This window comes from Molossus molossus, unplaced genomic scaffold (genome assembly GCF_014108415.1).
Source record: "Molossus molossus isolate mMolMol1 unplaced genomic scaffold, mMolMol1.p scaffold_m16_p_3, whole genome shotgun sequence".
NCBI classification, from domain to species: domain Eukaryota; kingdom Metazoa; phylum Chordata; class Mammalia; order Chiroptera; family Molossidae; genus Molossus; species Molossus molossus.
Window position 1 is genome coordinate 109,874,964 of NW_023425366.1, and position 21,748 is coordinate 109,896,711.

The 21,748-nt window shown below is 43.0% G+C and overlaps 1 protein-coding gene across 2 annotated transcripts in view; it reads right to left on the reverse strand.

Annotated features, from left to right (window-relative positions):
* Nucleotides 1-21,748, reverse strand: part of SHISA9 (shisa family member 9) — a 288,404-nt gene that overhangs the window by 60,567 nt on the left and 206,089 nt on the right. The window lies entirely within an intron of this gene.

Consider the following 21,748-nt stretch of genomic DNA (forward strand, 5'->3'; position numbering starts at 1 on the left):
GAAAGAACTTGGCTGGCTGATCAGCATGTGAGAGCGAATGTACTCTCCTGCCTGTGGGGGGAAGGGCTGGTGTGTGGAACCCCAAACCTCCTGAGACAGAGAGAAGAGACACCGGGAACTGCCTTCTCCACTCACACACAGTAGGAGGACCCTGAACCCACCTCAACCTTAGTTTCCCCATCCATCCAATGGGATAGAGGATGCAACAGATGTTTTTCTAAGCTTGTGACATGGTTTTTGCCAAATGTGCCCACTCCCTATTCATTAGATGATTAATTAAATACTGTTCACTAAAATAACTCTTCCTAGACTCAGGTCTAATATCACTTACCTTTGCTTAATTCTAACCAGTCGCGCCTGTAAAATTGCAGATTTGAGGTGCTAGTTATATTTTTTCTAGTAGATTGTGATCAAAGTTGTTATAAATGTATGTATGTATGCCCTAAAGTCGTATTATGTGCAACTAGGTACATAGCTACTACAATGAGCTGATTCACTAGAGAGGCAGCGAGCCGGAGAGGTGAGGACTCAGGCTGTGAAGTCTGACCACCTGAATTCTCCTCCTGGTTCTGTTACTTTCCAGGTGTTTTGAAGCATGTCAGTTAACCTCTCTCAATAATATGTGAAAATAATACATTCTGGCCAATTGGTAATAATCCCGTAAGTCCAAAGTTAGTTTCCTACTTTAAAATTAATCCATGTGATTCATAATATGAACAGTTGAAAAAAAGAAAAGCCATACGATCATTTCAATGGATGCAGAAAAAATATTTAATAAAGTTCAACATCTTTCAGCAAACTAGGAAAAAAGGAGTCTTTAAACTGATAATGGGCATCTATGGAAAAATGTACAGCTAACATCATACTCAATGGGAAGATACTCAATACTTTCACCCTAAAGCCAGGAACAAGGCAAGAATATACCTGTTTTCACCTTTTCTATTGAACATTTTATTGGTGAGTCTTGTAAGCACAATAAAGCAGGAAAAGAAAAGGAATCCATGTTGAAAAATATTAAAGCTATCTTTATTTTCAGGTAAGATAATCACCTATGTAGAAATTCTTTGGCATACAAAAAAAACCTATTATAACTAATAAATGATTGTAGCAAGGTTGCAGAACACAAGGTCAATATACAAAAGTCAATTGTATTTTGATATAATAGTAATAGACTAGTAGAATTGAAAGGTAAATACATTTGCAATAGCTAAAAAATATTAAATAGTTAGAAATCTGACAAAAGATATGCAAGTCCTATACACTGAAAAGTATGAAGCCAGCCTTACTGGGAGAAGTTTAAGAAGACCCAAATAAATGAAATGATACAATGTGTTCATGACTCAGAAGACTCCATGCTGTTAAAATGGCAATTCTCCTTAAATTAACATATAGAGTCAATGCAATCCCAATCAAAATCCAAGCACATTTTTTGTAGAAATGACAATCTGATTCTAAAATTCATATAGAAATTCAAAAGATCTATAATAGCCAAAGCAATTTTGAAAAGCTGAATAAAGTTTGTTTAGAGATGTTAAATAATTTTCCCAAAGTCAAATGAAGATCATGTCTCTTCTCCTCCCATAAATGACATTCAGGATTTTCTAAGTACTCCCCAGGACCTGGTCTAGGAAGGTTCTTCCAAACACATTTTCTAATGTCAAACTTACTATGACACTATAAATTAAACATGATTACCTTTCATTATAGACAAGGAAACTAAGACTCAGGTTAAGTTAAGGGGTTTGCTTAAGATCACTTAGGTTCTGTTTATGTTCTTTAAGACCAGGTCTTCAAGAAAAATAAAAGGATATGGGCTGAGTTAGAATTTCTTATCTATCTATCTATATCATCTATCATCTATCTATCTATCTATCTATCTATCTATCTATCTATCTATCTATCTCTTCTTCTTGACAAATAGAAACATTATAAATAACATATTCACCTTAACAATTAGGATTGAGAAGAATTCTTTCTTTTAAACCCTCACCCGTGGCTATGTTCTTATTGATTTTGAGAGAGAGAGAGACAACATTGATGTGAGAGAGAAACATCGATTGGTTGCCTCCCATACGTGCCAATTGGGTATCAAACCCACAACCTGGGTACGTACCCTGACTGGGAATCCAACCTGAAACCTTTTGATGTATGGGATGACTCTCCAACCAACTGAGCCATCCAGCCAGGGTGAGAAGAAACATCTTTTGACAGTTAGAGTAACTACTCCAAGGTGATAAAACAGGATGTGTTCAAAACCACTTCCTCGTCTTCTTATAACAGAATTTTTTCATGTAAATGACTAACTTCACTATGTTCCTTTCCAGAGCTCTTGCAACTAAAATAATTTTCAAGTGTTCTGATATCTTTGCTGAGATTCCTTCCCATTTTCTTTTATGACAGTGGTCATATAACTACATGATAATAGCCACCTACTATGTCAAATAGCATTACAACAAAATCCTATATATAACACACCACCAAGAAGGCCCAGTAGTGGCCTACTTATTTCCAAGTCCATTTGCTGTACCCCAATTCTATCACAGAAAAGAATTTGGACACACCTTGAATTTGTTATAATAAAATTTGGTTTATCATTCTAGCAGTCAGTTCCATGTATTAAAGATGTACTCTGCTCCCAGCATGGTGGTGGATGCTAATGCAAGGTAGAAAGAACAACCTTACCTCTCTAAGCATTTTTCCTTCACAACCCTTTAAGAATCACCTGAAAATCATATTTAATTTGTATCTTAATGGCTCCCATGTTCACATAAATACCTTCCTTCCCTATATTTCCAAATAAATTACACCATCCTATCCTCACTCACAAAGCTTAAAACTTCTACTTATGCTCATTTCTTCTACACCAAGTAGGCCTCCAAAGAACCCTAGACTGATATGTATAGTCCCTGTCCCCAAGAAAAAGCTCATCCACTTCCTTCCAAACATCCTCCCTTCTGGATATTTTTACGAAAACACTATTACCTCCCTGAGAATGTTGGGGCCATCTGAGCTAATTCATCTTCTCTTAACAATCACATCTGAGGTCCACCTCTGCCATCACATTTTCCCCTTCCCCAGTAGAGAGTCTCCAAGAAAACAAATCTTTCAAAACTCCCCATTTCTAGCACTGGTGGGGAAAAAGAATCAGAAATGGGTTTTTCTTATAGGGCAGAGTCTACACTCTCCAACCCCAGCCTACACATAGCTTGACCTGGCCTGCGGTGGGAACCTAAAGGACCCACTACCTGTGAAAGAGGCTGGAAGATGGAGGGGCCAGGGGGTGAAAGCCACAGAATGCAGAGACAAGGAAGATAGACTGGCCATTACTGCTTGGGTTCTGATCATGGGTCTTGGCCGATATGGGACACTCGGGATGGTTGGACAGAAAATGCCTTTGAGTTCATGTGAACATGGCATATTAGCTGCCGGAGTACAGCTGAGGTTGAGATTGGAAGACCAAAATAACAGAGGTTGATGAACTGGTTCAGAAGCTGGTCAGAAAAACGTTACAGGATAGGTTAAGAGATGTTGTTCAGGAAGAATACAAAGAGGGTGTTAGGATCCAGCTCTGAGGTGGAACTTTCCACATCGGTAGCTAAGGCTGGGCAGCTGGAGAAGATGTCTTCAGTGATGTCACAAAGAGTGACCCCTCAACGTAGCAGAGGCCTCTCCTCCCTCAACTTCTGACCATCCCAGGAGATTCTCCTTTTCCACAGATCTCAGAAAAGCCCTAAACAGCCTGGAGCTCCCCATAGCCTATGTAATTCTCTCTGCTCACGATCCCCTGGAGCCAGCCAGAGCAGACAATTATGAGAATTTCTATGGCTCTTTTGAAATACACGTGTCTCTGCCTCTAACCAGGGTTTGCTTTTTCCAGCAAATTGTCTGTATTGTAAAGCTTTGGTTCAAATGCCAAGCTTTCAACTTCTTTTGCCCTGGGAAATGGGAGAGAAACCAGGGTCATTTCAACACCAATATCTACCCCATGGCTGAGAATCGACATGTTTCCTTGAAGCCATCCAGTCTGGAAAGGAGAGTGTTGCTTTCTCACCTACCCCGTCTCAGCCAGAGGGGACAGACTTGGGAGGCTTCGGGGAGACGCTGTCTCCCTCCTGTTGCAATGTTCCTAGCATTGGATCTGTGTACATATGTGACAGGAAGGTTGTTAACCGTTAGAATCAGAGGGCTGTGTCTTTACACTAAGCCCAAGGACATGTAAAAACTGTCCCCGAAGAGGACATACTAGAATTTTCTCCATCAGACTTTGGGTCTCACATTCAATGCTTGAGTTTGGGCTTCCTGATTTGACTGCATTGGTACAACATGACCCAATGTTCATTAGCTGCGCCCCACTTAAGCCATGTTGGACCTCATAAATGATCTTCTGCTTTTGACTTCACTATGTTGTAGCATATAACAATTTAAAGGGACCAAGCCATCCTGCAGTGTAACATACAACTAGGGGAGAAACTAATGTCAATGGACAAGTGTCAACTGAAGTACCTTTCTTTAGTCATAAGAACAGGCAGAAACTAAGAGGTAGAAGACAGGTTTAATTGCAGAAAACCCAAATAAATAAGCCAAGAAGACATTCTCTTAATAACTTGCTTATTAAAGTTATTATCTAAATAACTCACTTAATTTGTTTTAAATAAGTTTATGAACTAAACCACATATACTACTCTGTCATTTCCTCACAATTCTCTAGCCATGCCAACTCTGTAGCATCCGTGAACATAGAAGCTCACACCTACCTCAGGGCCTGTGCATTGTGCTTCCCTCTAGCTGGAGCTCCCTCTGCAATGTCTACACATGGCTCAGTCTTCCTGACATCCACACAGAAAGTTCCCCAAACTTCCCTGATGTCATTGTTTCAGAATCTTCCTAATACCTGCCACAATATGACATTATCTTATTTCTTCACTTGTTTATTTTCTCTCTCTTACTAAAATGAACATTCTCTGAAAGCATATTGCTTTTTTTGTCTTATAATCTACTTCATTTCTAGAGCTTGGCACATAGTAGGCCCTCAACAAATATGTGTGGAAGGAAGAACAAGATTGAGGGAAGGGGGTAAGCAATATTAGCTACTGGAGCATTCATGGAAGGGAGACATTTCTGGAGACTGAATGGTCACAGAGAGCTTCACCCTAGAGATGTACTTCAGTCTGGGCTTTAAAGAACGAGAAATGATTTGAACCATCTCCAGGAGCCTATGTTCTCCTCTGAGAGAGGCTACTTTTAAGTATCTAATGCAAGAAAGGCTTTGGTGGCATAGAATTGTAGCAAATGGTTATCAAGAGAGAAGAATATGCTCAAAGAAGTTTCTGATTAATGAACAGAGAGCCACTCATGTCCATTTCTGTCAGTCTCCTGAATAAAATTTTACTTGTTCTAGGGAAGGGAACAAGACTATTATCAATCCTGAGTGGCTTCTCAGAACTGGACAGTACTAGGCTCCCTCCCCTCAAATCTCAAGCATAGTCATTGTCAGAAATGTCCATGAGCCACTGGGGGGTCTGGAGACAAATCGGCACCATAGACCAAGGCAACCTCTGCCACTTACACAGCTAGGAAAGGCAGCCTTCTGGGAATCATGCCTGAAACTCAGGTCCTGAAGTAGCTTCTAAGAAACCGGGTCAGGAAATAAGCATTTGTCGAGTGCATATAATGTGCTATGTATAATGCTGAAGCACTTCATGAGGGTCAACTCATGCATTTGTCACAGTAATTCTTAGAGACGGGTCTTCTTCCCAATTTTACAGAGGAGGAGTCAATGTTGTAGTGGACAATGTTAGTTCAGTTACACTTGTTTTTTTTGTTTCAATCATCTTAAGCATCTCTTCCTATGTCTGGGGAGTTCCGCATTTGAGGAGTCTTGGAGAGAGCTGGGGTCTACTCCCAGCCTCCCTTGCTACTCAGGTAAGAGCATATGCTCTTGGCCAATCAGATGCATCAGCCATAAACTTTGACTTGGGAGCTGATGGCCCAAGAAACAGACAGTGAAGAAGCCTTAGGGGAAGAAATACCATGGCAACATCTAGTGTCTCATGGGGGCATTAGCAGGGTCCTTACAGGACGGCTTCCATGGCATGGTTTTGGTGGTTGTTCTGGCTACTGTGTCTCTCTTTGCCTCTGCTTGTTCTTCAAGCTAGTGTCCCAGACACCCTGCAAATTCTATAAGCTCCTTAATATTTTTTTCAGTAAATTCATTTTCTGCTAAAATCATTCAGAGTTGGGTCCTTTTGCTTGCAACTAAGAACTCCGGCTGATGCAGCCTTAGACAAGGCAAGCAAGTCCCAGTGATGGGGAGGCAGAGCCAGGACTGGATGCTGGTCAGTCTGAAGGTAAAATCCATGCTTTCTTCATTGTTTCTACAGTGCCGGAGGGGGAACTTTGGATAAAACTCTGCTCCCATTTTACAGGTGAGGCAGAGAGGACAGGTAACCACCCAACCTGGAAGCGACTGGAATCCAGGTTTGGGCTCCAAGTCCCTGGTTCATTCCCATGTACCACAACTCACCCCTATCCCACCACTCTCCACCAACACTTCCCAACATAAGAATCTTGTTTCAAACTAACCAAGGGGCTCGTTAGAGGGGATGAGACCCTGGAGATGAGTAGAAGCCAGAGAGTGCTGAGATCAGACAGAGAGGTGGAGCTCACTGAACCTTGAGTAGCTGTTTTGGATGCTCTCTTCTCACCATGAGATTCAAATCTGTGTTCACCTCCAATTCCTGGGAAACTGGGAGAGGAATTAGTGGTTGTCTGGGGGTAGGGAGTGGTCTCCCTCCTGGGAGCAAGCAGGGAGGACAGCTGAGAGAGAGTGACAGTCATCCAGGGGTAACACTGAGCTACTGTAGTCCTGTTTGTGCAAAACAGGGTACCACCATGAACGGTGCAGGCTCATCTGAGAAATGGGCAATGGCAATTTCAGCAACAACCTGGAGCACCCAGCATGTGCTACTCACTGTTTTAAAAGGTGTTTATGTATGAATTCTTTGAATCCTCACCAACACTCTGAGTACTTCTGTGATCTCTGTTTTACGATGAGAAGGTGGGGCACAGAAAGGTGAACCTGTCCAACCCTAGCAAGTAATTGGTACAGCTGAGATCTGAACCCAGGTATTCTAGCTCCAAAATCAAAGCTCTTCAGTGCTGTGCTAACCAAGTCTGACAATGTGTGCACTAGAGCTTTGCAACTGTAAATTGTTTCACACATATTAGCAAACAATGTTCTTGAAAGCAAGATAGATTAGCGGTTCTAAGAAGAAACTGATACGCATTGGTCCTGTAGCTCAGCACCAAGCACCATGTTTAGCCTACAATAGGTATAGAAAACACATTGGTGGAATGAATCAATAAACGAACGAGTAAATGAATGAAGAAATGAACACGTATGATCAGGATTCAGATGGTGGCAAGGAAGTGGAGAGGAAAGAGTCCTTTGGAACCACGGAAGAGTAGAATATAAAAATAAGGCTCTAAATGGGGATCCTCTGATGCTTGCTTGAAAAGCCTTCAGCCAAGTTTCCAAAGGAAATTTGCAGATCGCTTCTGCAAATCTGTTGTATTAAAAAAAAAAAAATCTCCATAAATGTTCAGTTCCTCCTTTTGTGCCCTCACATTTCGATGGTGCACACAATGTGGAGTCACATGTGCAGGTAAGAGCACATCTGCTTGTATGTACACATCGTTAAAGATGTGCACAGAGGTCTGTGTACAAACAGAACCCCACAGGTGTGCTCTGCTTTGTGCACAGTTGTGCAAGGATGTCATCTTCTATTGGACTTGTCAGTGAACATGTGCAGGATCAGGTGCATATGCACATGTGCACACAGCAAATAACGGGCTAACATTAATTTGAGCTTACAACATGCCAAGCTCTGTCCGGAGCACGTGCAGATATCACCGCCTTTAATCCTCACAGTGGTTCTGGATGCACCCAGTTAGGCACGTGCACACAGCACTGTCTGAGCTGCGCAGACACAGATTGCTATTAGGTAAGAGCAGGCTCAGACTGGCTGTCAATTTTCTGCTGCTTAACCCAAGCGACATGAATAACGCCAGGAAGGCACACTTTCTGGGGCTGGAAGGAGTAACAATGAATTAAAAGCTAGATCATAAAGGCCTTTCAAAATACCATCCACTTAAGTAACAGCAGACACCAGCCTGCGTTTTCTTGCTGTGTAAACACATTCCCACCACCCCACTCACTTAAATAAGGCTCACTCCACTTTGGCATCCCCACAAGCACCCTTTTTTATAGTTTCTCTTTCAAAAACAAGATTGCTCCCTCGGCAACTGTTTCCAAGCACATTCCGTCATTCTGAGAGAGGGAAGGAAGGAGCAGAGAAAGCCTCTTGTTACTATAGAGGGATCACAGAACAGGAGCAGGGGAGAGAAGTGGGGAAGAGGCAGAGGCGCTGATGGGATAAGATGCACTTCTCTAAATAGAACTGGCCAAATGCCCCCGACTCAGCAATATTTCTGCCATGCCCAGTAATTTCTGGTTGGTTCAAAGGTTATGTCTGGGTATCGTCCTTCATCCCACTGCATGCAGGTGCACGAGCCTACTGTTAATGGCCAGAAGCCACCCCTGAAACAGCCTGGTGGAACTAATGAGGAGATGAAAATTATTTCCCTCAGAGAGGGGTACCTTTTTTAAAAATTTTTTTTCTTTATTGATTTTTAGAGAGAGAGGAAGGGAGAGAGAGAAAGAGATAGAAACATCGATGAGAGAGAACAATTGGCCACCTCCTGCATGCCCCCCACCAGCGATTCGGCCTACAAGATGGGTGTGTGCCCCGACCCGGAATCAAACTGGCGACCTTTTGGTACATGGGTCAATGCTCAATTAGTGAGCCACACTGGCTGGGAAAGAGGGGCATCTTCTTAACAATGGTATTTTCTCAACAGTATGTTGACTATTTACTTACTGCGGCAGGGGCTGGGGATAGGAGACTAAAGGAAAAGAACTCTTTCCAATCCAATCTATTCCGTTCATCCAATAAATAATTCTGTTCTATCCAATTCATTCCATTCTGTTCCATCTGACTATTTCACTCCACATCATTCCACCTGTTCAACTGCAAGCTATGCCATTCTCAGCCACTCCACCCTTCGAATTCCAACTCATCCTGTTCCATTCCAGTTCAATCCATTCTGTCCTAATCTACCTCCATTTCATCTCAATCCACTGCAACTCTTCCATTTGAAGCCAGTGTCCCAGTTAATTCCACCCCATCCCATCATTTTATTGTCTTCTTAATCATGTCACTATGTTCTGATAACTCTTGCCACAATCTTTCACCAGCATCTGAGATATGAGCAGTCCTGGGGCCATAAGGATCTGCAGACAGGGAGGGAGGAGTCTCTATCTTTGAACTCTTCCTGAGAGACAAACACATAAGACCCATGGAACCCTCTCTGCCTTCACAGACCCAGTCGAATCAAGAATCAAGAGCAAAAAGCCTGAAGTTCTAACTCTCTGCACTGATCATGCATAGGAAACCGTGACCGCTTTGGTGCCATGAGGAGTAAAAGCCACACAAACAAGTGGTCGAATTCCAGACCTTTGCTTTAGCCCATGTGTTAAGCAGGCTGATGTACCAAAGTGCCTCGAAAATCTCAGTGGCTGAGAACAAAGTTTTCTTTCTCACTTATGATTCATGTCTGTCACACCTTGGCTGGGGCACTGCTCCATGGCATCCTCACTGCCAAGACCCCGCTGACAGAGCGGCCTCCATCTGGAACACTGCTTGTCCCCACGGTGGAGGGAAAGAGCACCTGGCAACTGATGTATCGGCTCTTCATCTTCCACTCAGAAGAGATCCTCTTCATTTCTGCTCACATGTCACTGTCCTAAACCAGTCACATGCTTCTGTCCATATCTGAAGGCCAAGGAAGAGCAATTGCACTTTGGGGGAGACAAAGACCAGAGACGTTTTCATGTATGTGTGAGGAGAACTGGAAATCTTAGATGGGCAACACGGAAGACTACCCATATGGGTATCCATAGGCTCCTAACTTAGCTTCCCTAAGCCACAGCTTCCTCACTTGCAAAATGAGGATAATTAAAGCCTACTTCTTAGCTCTGTGGTAAATGTTCAATGAGATAAGTATGAAAAGAATGCAGCACGTAGTAGGTGTTCAATAAAGATGAATTCCCTTCCCCGAGCCCAGCGCTGAACTCCTTGCCAACCTCCTTACAAAAACATCAGACACACAAATTAGATGGCTCTTGTCTGGGAACAGAGAGAAACGTTCGACCCCCGCCCCCAGCCCAGCCCTCAGATCTGTTGCCTCTATTTGCAACAGGAGCTTCAGCCACGTGCTCGTTGGTGATCCATCTGCTTCACAAGTGTAATTATATCACAACACTGATTTCTGATGGGCATAGCCAATGCCCAGAGATGCTTCGTTCTGAAACATTGCAGAAAAAAAGTATCGCACATCCCGGAGCAGAGTGTAATCAAAATGAACGATCATCAAGTACAATATTTTCTCGTGCTCCAGAGAAGCACGCAAACATCCCGCAACATCAGGTTTGGCCCCTCCAGAGGGCCACTTCTCTCTGCTGGCTGAGCTTGTAATGGTAGAATCTATACTCTGGGGCATATTTTTGCCTTATCTAAAGACTTTCTGGGAAGCAGGGCCTGAGGCCCCCTTCCCTCCCCTTGTGGGATGTCACACGATGGAGTTCCACCACGAGGTTCTAGAATAATGGGCCAGAATACCTCTACAATTCACTGAGCACCAGGTGGGGAGAACCAAGAGAAACAAAGTCCCGCTGGCTACCAGTGTATGAAGCCAACGTTCATCAGGCACCTCCTAGTGAAACAAAACTAGGCCCTGAATCCAAACTCTGCTTCTCCGTCCCCGAGTGGATTGCAGCCACCACACTTCCCGTTAGAAGCAAACAAACATTTAGAGGCTGACTTCGTTTTTGACATGTGTTGTTTTCCCTGATTGATTTCTACATTCATTTCCTTTGTTGCTGTGACAAAGTACCACAAACCTGGTGGCTTAAAACAACACACATTTATTATATGGAGGTCAGAGTCCAAAATGAGTTTCATGAGGCTAAAATCAAGGTGTCAGCAGAGTCACATCCCTTCCTGGAGACTATAGGGAAGAATCATTAATGGCCAGAAGCCACCCTTGAAACAGCCTGGTGGAGCTAATGAGGAGATGGAAATTATTTTCCTCAGAGAGGGGTACCTTTTTTTTTTTTTCTTTATTGATTTTTAGAGAGAGAGGAAGGGAGAGGGATGTCCCTCATCCTTTGGCTCATGGTCTTCCATCTTTGAAGTCAGAATCGGCTGGTTAAGTTTCTCATAATGCACCACTCTAACACTTGTCTGCCTACCTCGTCCACATTTAAAGAGCCCTTGTGTATATATCAGCCTATTTGGATAACCCATGATAATCTCCTTATCTTCAAGTCAACTGATTAACAACCTTAATTTTTACCTGCATGATAATCCCCCCTTATCATGTTCCATATCATATACACAGTTTCTAGAATTAGAATGTGGACATCTTTGAGGGGCCATTATTCTGCCCAGCATGTTATCTATTCTACTTCTGATCCAGTCTTAAGCCATCCATCAAACTGGTATTCTATCCTTGCCTGTCCACTGAACGAACATGTGACCCAAGGTATGCTTATCAGACACACTGGAATTTAAATCCTGGGTTGAGTGGCCCAATGATGGAAAATGGTTGAAGTTCAATCATTTCAATGACAGAGTGTCTGAAACGAGACCATTATTTTCCAGTTCTCTGAAACTTCCCTGATCTCTTTCCTCCTAAAGTGAGGTTCTCCAGCTCTGTGAGTTATCCCACTTTTTCCCAATAGATCATTTATTTGTTTAAGTCATCTATAAGTGGTTTCTGTTGCTTGCAACCCACAAGTCCTGAGAGATTCAGACTCAAAGACAGACACAAGGAAATGAGTAGAGAAACTCACAGAGACTAAGGATAAAGCAGACACATAGACAACCTCTCCTGACTCATATGGAGGACACCATACTTATTCTAGAGAGAGAAAAAAAAGTCAGTCTGAAATAAATAGCTCGACCAGATGAATTTATTTCCAGGGAGTGGTAGACTTGTTATATGCACCTCTGAGTATTTTCACAGTTCCATTGTTGGAACTAGCCCCTTTGTTTATTTACACTGAATGAAAAAGCAGTATAATAATATGCATGAAGTAAGGTTTCTGCTTTGTTTCCTTCCCCGATATTTCTCTCACATAATTTCATCTAGAGAGCCATACTAATCCCTACAGGCAAAGGCTGAAGAACTGACTGCTACTTCTATCCATTCATTTATTCAAAATAGATTATAACACCTACTTTGTGCCAGGAACCTTGGGGATATGGAGAATGAAGAAGTCAGACTCCCTGGGTTCAAGGGTCCTATTTATTCATTCATCTAAAAAATTTCCTGAGCACACTTACTAGGTGCTGGCTACCCCATGGTGCTGTTCTCATGAAGATTAGAGTCTAGAGATAAAAGCTATGAAGGAGGCAGATGCGGATGTACAGAATGATCAGCAGGGAAATCTTTTTTCTGAATGAGAGATGTGGTTTTGGCTAATTAATAAGCATACAAACATAGTTAGTTCAAGAGTTTGCAAAGGTTTAATTATGCAGTCATGTAAATTTGGAAATATTCTTTATAAAACAACAGAAGAGACAGATACTAATTGAGGAGATTTGAGAGAACATGTCTTGGTGGAGAAGATATATCAAAAGGATTCAGCTACAGAGTCCTTATATTCTTGTGACTATAAGAGGAAGCTGAACTCTGCTGTTCAACTAAATAGAGAGAAGATACAGTCCACTGAAACACAAAGAAAGTGGGTACCACTCTTGGTTATCACATTTATGGAGCTTCCTCTTCACATTATTGATAACATAAAAATAAAATCCTTATACAAAGAAAGTTAACAAGAATTAGGGGCAGGGTAAACCACAGTTTGCTGGTTCTACCTTGGAAATACTGGGATGCAGTTTGGGAGTGGTGATGGAAGGAGACTTGACTTCGGGTGATGAACACACAATACACTATACAGATGATGTACACCTGAAATCTATATAATTTTATTATCAATACCACAGCAATACATTTTTTTTTAAATTAAAAAAATTTTAAAAGAAGGGCAATCAATGATAAAGATAATACGGGGGAAGATTTGGGGGTTCGATAAAAGGGATAGACCAGGATTGTATTCTTGATTGCATCTCGTATACATGTGATATCTACCTGGGGTTTCTTCCACAATCATGGTTGAAACCAGACTAAATAAACCAAGTGTTCACAGATGCACATGACTTCACCTGCCCTGCTCGTCACCCTCACTGCATGAGGGAGCCCTAGACAGTGCTTCTCAAACCTCATAATGCAATGAATCACCTCATGATTAAAATTTATATTCTGATTCAGTAGATCTGGGGTGGGGTTGAAATGCTGCATCTCTAACAAGCTCCTCGGTGATGAGGATGACTCCTGGAACACACACTGAGTAGTAAGGCATGGAGGAGACTGATCTCATTATCTTGAACACTGTGATGAGCCTTCCTTCTCAGCTACTCTCCCTGTCTCTTGCTGCTGCCAAAGAGGACCAAGTTTGTCACAAGGGGGAGGGTGGGGGTCATAAGGTACAGTGAGAGAGCAGAAGAAACCTAAGTCTGCCTTAGATAGCTAGGAAGTCCATTAAGGATGAGTGACATTTGAGCCCACTCTTGGAGGGTAGTAAGCAAAAGTTGCCAAGCCAACCTGGGAAAGGATGGCAGCATATGGCAGTGAGACATCATGAGAAAAGAAACAGCTGTGAGCAAATGTAGTGTATTTGGGGAACTACTGAAAGGTCAAAATGGGTGAGGAGTAAAGTGTTGCCTTCCCAGGAAAAATAAAAGAGCAGGGACTCCTGAGAATTCAGTCTTGGCCAGCACTGACACACACACAAACAGAGAATAGGCTTGGTTTCTTAAGAAATAAAGATGATGGTGACAATTGTTTCCTATGTGTTGGGCACTGTACTCCGCTCGTTTCATGACGATCTCTTTTGAATATCACAACAATCCCCATTTTAGAGTTGGGAAAAATGAGGCTCAGAGAAGTGCAATAACTTACCCAGGGTCAAGGAGCTAAGAGACACAGGACCTGGAATTTGAGCCAAAGTAACCTGGCTCCAGGTTACCATTGTGCTACAGTAACCCCAGCTGGTGGGAACAGTGGTCATTTCATCTCTACCAGTAGGTGGATTCTGAAAACCCTCTGTGAACATGAGCAAGGCATTAAGCCATAGTTTCTCTTTCCAGCTGCCCTTCCACACTCAGACTCAGAACTTGAGCCTGGTCAGCTGGAGTCCCTACTCTTTTTCCCAGACACTTGCCCCATACCAAGAGAGATTGGGAAGAAAGTGATACACACAAGAACAGACCATCCTTCGTTTGCTGGTCTCAGTCATCACCAAGCAGGGCTTACTGTAACCAAGGAAACTCATCAAACTGGCAGAGGGCATTACTTCCCCCCCAAATATTCCATCCCTTAACCAGAGCACTAAAGATCCTTTAGCCTAGAACACCTGCTGCCGCTGGGTGAAAGGGGCCTGCAGTCCCAGCACCAAGGGTAGGGCTGCACTGACGTCAGGCCTCGGAGCTGTTGAAGTTACATAATCCCAGAAGCTGCTTGAGCATGGAATAAGGCCATATTTAATCTCAGGGAAGCTAAAAATAGGCAAATAGAATTGTATTTCCTTATAAAATTTTTAGGCTTTAAATAATATATTTTTTTAGTGATCCTAGGTGAGGATTGTGTTTGGCCCCAGGCAATTTTTTCACTGTTGAATTATGATTCCCTAGGAAATAAATATTGTATATATACATATATAAATACATATGTATAAATACATATATATAAATACATATCTATATTATATATATATATATATATGCACGGGGTAATTGTGGCATGTTTGGGTGTGCATATATTTCTGGATGAAAGAGAGACAGTGTGTGTATGGGATGTGTGTGTGGATATATATATATGTAGATAAATATATAAATATAGATAGATAGAAAGAGATATGGATATATAGATACAAATATAGAATGTGGCCTATGGTTTGCTATGGTGAGGTGTAAACAAATGAGTATCATTGTGAGTTGGGGGGGTAGGTGAGCATGAGGTGTGTGTATTTTGTGGGTGGGGAGGTTTTGACACAGGTGCGTGGTATGTTTCCAAGGCTGAGAGCATGAGGTGTACAGTGTGCTGTGGAAACCGCACGACATGTGCAATGCTGATGTGCGTACAGGTGTGTGCATGAGTGTGTGGACTTAAGGCCTTGCATCTGCTCTTGCTTACGTATGTGAAGGACGTATTTCACTGAGTGTGGGTAACGTGTTTGTGTGTATTCGGATTGTGTGGGGCTGTGTGGAAAATATATGTTGACAGCGTGAATGTGGGAGTAAGGCCAGAAGTAGGAGCTGAGCATTCAGGTGTGTGTTAGAAGGGGTGTGTGTGTGTTTGTGACTGTGTGTGTGCGTGTGTGTGTGTGTGTGTGTGTGTGTACAAACACCATGGCTGATGCCACCAGGAAAGACAGTCGCAGAGTCTTAAGCACCCCTGCCCAGTGTTTAAAAAGCCCTAGATCTCCCTCCCACACATTTCCAGAGACAACTTTGAGAGTGTTCTCCCGAATGCTGCCCCACTGCCCTCCTTCGCCCCTCTGGGATCCCAGCTCCTAATTGCCCCTTTGACCAAGCACATGCTGTTGGAGCAGTTAACATTTACTGATACATTTGCATGTCTCTCAAATTCTGGCAGAGCTCTCTACAGGCAGAGATTTCCCCTCCTAACGGAGATGATCAAAAACAAAACCCAAAAACCCTGTCCCGGACAGGAAGAGCCTAGAGTTAAAGCTCACTTCACAATTTCCCATAAGAATTAAGGATACAGCCCTGGCCGGTTTGGCTCAGCGGTTAGAGCGTCGGCCTGCGGTCCGGAGAGACCCGGGTTCGGTTCCCGCTTAGGGCACGTACTTCGGTTGCAGTTTGTCCCCGGCCCTGGTTGGTCGTGCGGGTGGCAGCCACTCGATGTGTCCCTTCGCGTCGATGTTTCTCTCTCTCTCTCCCTTCCTCTCTCTCCCTCCCTTCCTCTCTCTCCCTCCCACTCTATCTGTACAAAAAATGGAAAAAAAAAAAAGAATTAAGGATACACAGTGTGGTTTAGAAGAAAATTCTCCAGCTTCATGGTTTCTGGTCACTGCTCTGTCACTATTCTGTGGTCTGACCTTGGGCAAACCCTTCCTCCTCTTGGTTCTAGAATCTTTGTCTTGAGGCTTAACCACTCCAGCCACGTATTTGCACATTTAACAACTTTTTCTTGGCTCCCTACAGCCTTTGGATAGAGTCTAGTCACTTTAGCATGCCATCCAAGACCCTGCATGGCCTGACCCTCCCTGTTTCTCATTTCTGGCCATTTTTCTATGCCGTCATACTTTCTAAGGTCACCAATCCACAGACTGTTCGTCAAAGGCAGTATCTCCGCAAAGAAACATGTTGCTATCTTTGTGCTGATTAAATATAACTCGTCTGTCTTCCCTTCAGCAGAAAGACCAGAAAGGATACATCCTACCAAATCCATTTATTGATTGAGTCACTCGTTCGTTCAAAATATTTTGGGAAAAGTAATGTTTCAAAAACTTAATTCACTTCCAGAATGCAGTTGCCAGCCAAATAGGCATGTTCCCTGCCATTGTAAAGTGTATATATTAAAATTGACAGAAATCCGACTTTTCTCCAGAAATCTAGTCCCAGAACCTAGGCCTGAGTCCGGAGAGAAGGAGGGTTTGAAGAAAAGATCCCATCCAGCAAGTCAGTGACCCAGGGCCTGAGCTCAGGACTATGTAGAGCTGGCTTTGAAATCTGACTACCAACATTAAAATGTGTGGTCTTGAGCAAGTTTCCTAAATTCTCTGCGTCTCGTTTGTTTCGTGTAGCAAACCTACCTCAAAAGATCAATGAGATGCTGCCTCACTGTAAGGGCTCCATAAATGTTGGCTTTAAGAAGTTGCACCCTCCCTGGCCGGTTTGGCTCAGCGGTTAGAGCATTGGCCTGTGGACCGGAGCATCCCGGGTTTGGTTCCTGCTAAGGGCACGTACTTTGGTTGCAGTTTTTCCCCCGGCCCTGGTTGGGTCGTATGGGTGGCAACCTTTCAATGTGTCTCTCTCACATCGATGTCTCTCTCTCTCTCTCACTCCCTCCTGCTCTATCTGAAGATAAATGAAAAAATGTCCTAGGTTGAGGATTAAAAAAAAAATAAGTTGCATCCAACTTCCTCCCAGTGGGCTTAGATCATGCCCCTTTCATTTTCTGAATACAGAGATGTGGCTTCAGTAAAGAGCCTTACCCATGAGCTCAGGCATCCAGCATCTTCTCAAGTCAAATAATCATTGTCGCTGTGAATTTTTAATGATGTGCTAGGAGGTAAGCTCCATGAGGTCAGGGATTTTTTTTTTTTTGTCTGTTTTTTTCACTGATACAACTTCACTGCCCAGAACAGTTTCTTGCACACAGAAGGTTCTCAGTAAGTATCTGTTAGGATAATGAATACTGTGCCTGTCAGCAGATTGCAGAAATTAATCTGTCCAATCACTGCTATTATTAACAACTGCTACTTTCCACATGCACGGTGGAATGTGTTCCATATCACAGCTCTAATTCTCTTGACGGAATTACAAGGCAGGTCTGATTATTCCAGTTTGCAGGTGAGCAAGCTAGTTATTCTAAGACTCAGCGAGGTTAACTTGCCCAAGGCCACATAACTGCTCAGTGACACACCTGGAATTTGAGTCCAAGGCTGGTTCTAACACCGTGCGTAGCTGCAACCCAGGCACCCCTGCGCTTTCCCGGGAGGAGCAGAGTATCTTCGTTCCCTCTCACACCTCTGATGGGGTCCCCAAAGGAGACAGGTGAGGAGCACGGGGAAAGAGGCTGGCGTTAGGGAAACAATAGGGTCAAAGAAACTGCATTGTCGATAACTGCCAGAAAATCATGACACTAGTGAAGAAAGATGCTGCTTGTTCTGCCAGGAGCTCTGTCTTCCTGCAGGAATCAATGCATCAAAAATAATCATTTACTTTGCCTCGGCTGTTTCCCTCTTTTACTGCCTTATTTTCTCCCTCCTTTCTTTGTATAATGTGCACGTTGATGAAGGAGCCTCATTTTCACTAATGAAAGGAACTTAATTTTATTGGCGCTATAGCCCTCATTAAGAAGAGCAAAATCCACTTAGTGGTGGCTTCTGCTGACTTCCATGTGTCCAAACCAAGGTCTGAGATCAGGAGAAGGCCAGTTTGGGAATGAAATTTTAGTTTCCATCAAATCTATTTCTATTGTTTTAGGAAAGACATTGCAAGATAGATGGGAACAGTCACTAAAAGTGACAACAGCCCCTCCTCACTGTTGTTTTCTAGTTCACCTCTCCACACCCTCCCCAATAGTGTCCATAAGGCCAAAAGTGAGGTGGAGCCCACGAATCTGGAGTCCAGAAATCAGGTTATCCGCAGAATGCAAGATGGACAACAAAGTAGAGAGAAATAATATCAACTTAGAAGAATTGAAAAGAAAAAAAATCTCCCAGGCTAGGATATAACAGTCGATCCATCCAGCAGAAGAGTTCTTATCCAGTCTCACACACAAGGACAATAAAGGAAATGCATTGGTCACGCCCTCCCAGGACTGCCCAGGACATGTACAAACTATCCTACCAGCTTGACTACACCTTTTGGCAGATGTAATAGGACAAGAGTTATGCTGGTAAATGTTTAACAACTAGATTTCTGTGGGAGGAAAATGCTCCAGTTTGTAACCCTTGCCAAGCTTCATGGTGTGGCTATTCCCATAATGGCCTATTGTGAGCAACTAACATGAACACTGGATTTGGGAAGAGATGTGTATGATTCTGTGTACAGATGTGTACAACCCACTGAATGTGGATTTGGGACGCGATGTGCCCAACTGGTTCTTGTCGGTCAAAACAAATGAGCTCTGCCATCCCTCGTGGTAATGCCTCAGGAATCCTTTGATTGTAATTTAACTTCCCATGCGGTTTGGCCCATGAGGGAGAACTCACTTATCTGCCTCAACATCGTCTGTTTGATGGCTGCCTCTCTTCTTCAGTGGTAATAGATACATTTTCATAATGGTTTATACATCGGTCATTAGAGCCAGACCATATCAAGAGGGATAACCAACACAGCTGGGCAGCATAGCTGGAGCATGGTGGCCAGACCACAGTATGGCTTCCAACTGGACAAGTGCAGTTGGCTACTGGCCTTTCCTTTTTCTCGTGAGAAATCCTTATCACCTGCTATTGATACCCTTTGCTTCCTTCCTTATCAGTCACTTTCAGTAGGCTCTGAATTCCAGAAGGATAAGTGTGGGGACATATCTGCCTTTGGTACACTGTGGGGTTAGGCTGAAAACTCACACTGATATGTTCAGTGAGCAAGCTAATTAGAGTAAAGGAAACATCTGCTGGGGCCTTTGCCCACTCCTACATGCTGTTCATTCCCACTAACTTGAATATATCTTCTGCCATAAAACATAAAAAGGGGAATTAGAAAGAGCCTTATAGCTCCTGTTACAAACTCCACAGTATCCTGAATCATGTACCCCTAAAGAAATTCCTAAGGGGGTGTGTGCTAACGTGCTTTAATTTGGTTCAAAATGGTAAAGTCTCTGCATCACCATAGAAACATCTCCCCTTCGGTATAATAATGAGATGATAATAAAATAATAAACTTGAGGTAAATAAGAGGCAGACATATTTTGAGCCAGATGACAGACAATCGAAATACCCATTTGGTAATGCAGACATCATGAGGGGGCAAGGTAACTATGTACGACTCTAATATCAAGACTTGGAGTCTGTGTATTGTGACTATTGGTTCCTACTTATAAATTTCCCATTGTGGTTGGCCAGAGAGGTGTCTGATAAATTAGGTTCTGATCACCTGTATTTAGCCAGAGTGTGAAAACCAAGTGGAGCCTGGAGGAACTCAGAAGCTGCAGAAAATTATATGGCTCAGGCAGTATAACAGTTTGGAGGACTCATGTGGCATAGCTACAGAAGAGACCGTGTGGGCTGTTAAATGATTTGGAGTTAGAAAAGACCGAGTCAATAGCATGGCTATACTCTTCAGCCTGGTCATGCTAGACACTCTGTTTTTAGCACAATATAATCATTCCTGGGCTCCCGTTTCGCCCAGCTCACACCCAGACAACAAGGACCTCGAATCAAACCCAGCAGAGCTACGGCTTAGACCCGACTAGCTATGAGTTCAAGGGTGAGCCTCAGAGCTGTTCCTACAAGGGGGATACTGTGACTTTATTTCAGGTAGAATAGAAAGCTGTGTTTATTTCACCTCGTGAGGCAAAGAATCTCTCTACCATCTGAGTTAATTTCCTGCTTCAGTGTGGAAGATCCTCCGATGCCCCTTCAGGATTATCAACGTGAATTCTCAATGTCCAGCTCCAGCATTGCAGCTGCAAGGGATATCAGAGGCCGGGAAGGCAGCACCCAGCCATTACGTTTTTAGACAAAGCTCATGACTTGCCTATTTTCTTATTTGACTAACATGTAATAGCAATAAACCTCCATTAATTAAAAGACGATTAAATGGGAAACTAGGGGGAGGGGTACACAGGAGCTCTCTAAACTATGTTTGCAACTTTTCTGTAAAACTAAACTATTCTAAAATAAAACCCTTAAAAACAAAAATCATTCCTAGTTCATTGAGATTTTGTGTAGGGTTCAAGCTATCACTCAGCCATAAGGTGACTGCTCTAATGGGCAAGTCTGAATATGGCTCTTCGTTTAAAACTCCGTTGGTATTACCGCCACTATATAAAAACTGCATAGAAAAAGCACTGGAAGAATACAACCAAGAATGGTAATAATGGCTGCCACTGGAGGGCGAATGTTCATAGGTAAGGCAGGGTGGGGGGTTCCTACTTCTTTAATTTAAAAAATAGTTTTTTTCTTTATTGATTTTTAGAGACAAAGAAAGGGAGAGGGAGAGAGAGAGAGAAACATCAATAAGAGAGAACATTGATTGGCCACCTCCTGCATGACCCACAATGGGGATCAGGCCCACAACCTGGGCATGTGCCCTGACCGGAAATCGAACTGGTAACCTCTTGGTACATGGATCGATGCTCAACCACTGAGCCACACCAGCCGGGCTTTAATTTTTGTCTTCTAAATTTCCCACTGTTACTTTTAGGGAAAAGGGGATTCATATAAAGGTTCATTGCTGCCCTACCGACATAAAGCTTCTTGGCTTAATACACCAGGACCTTCATAATCTGGCCTGTTTCTCTAATTTCATCATTCACCCCCAAACCCACCCCCACTCTCCTTTAAACAGCAGTATTTCTGGATAATTCTAAATGCCAGCAGCTGTCCCAGAATGCTCTGTGGTTTCCATACTCTGAGTCTCTGTACTTCTAGTGCTATAGCTTCAAATGCCTTACCTCCTCCTTAGTCCAATTTTTGGATTTTTTTCCCAAAACCTAGCTGAAATGTCACCTTTCTTGGGAAACCTCTCCGACCCCCCAAAACTCCCTAGAATTCACACCCTTCCTTCAGTGCCATATTGCAGGAGTCTATCACTGTCCTTATCACACTGATTTGAATTGATGTGTTTACATGTTTAGCCTGACTACA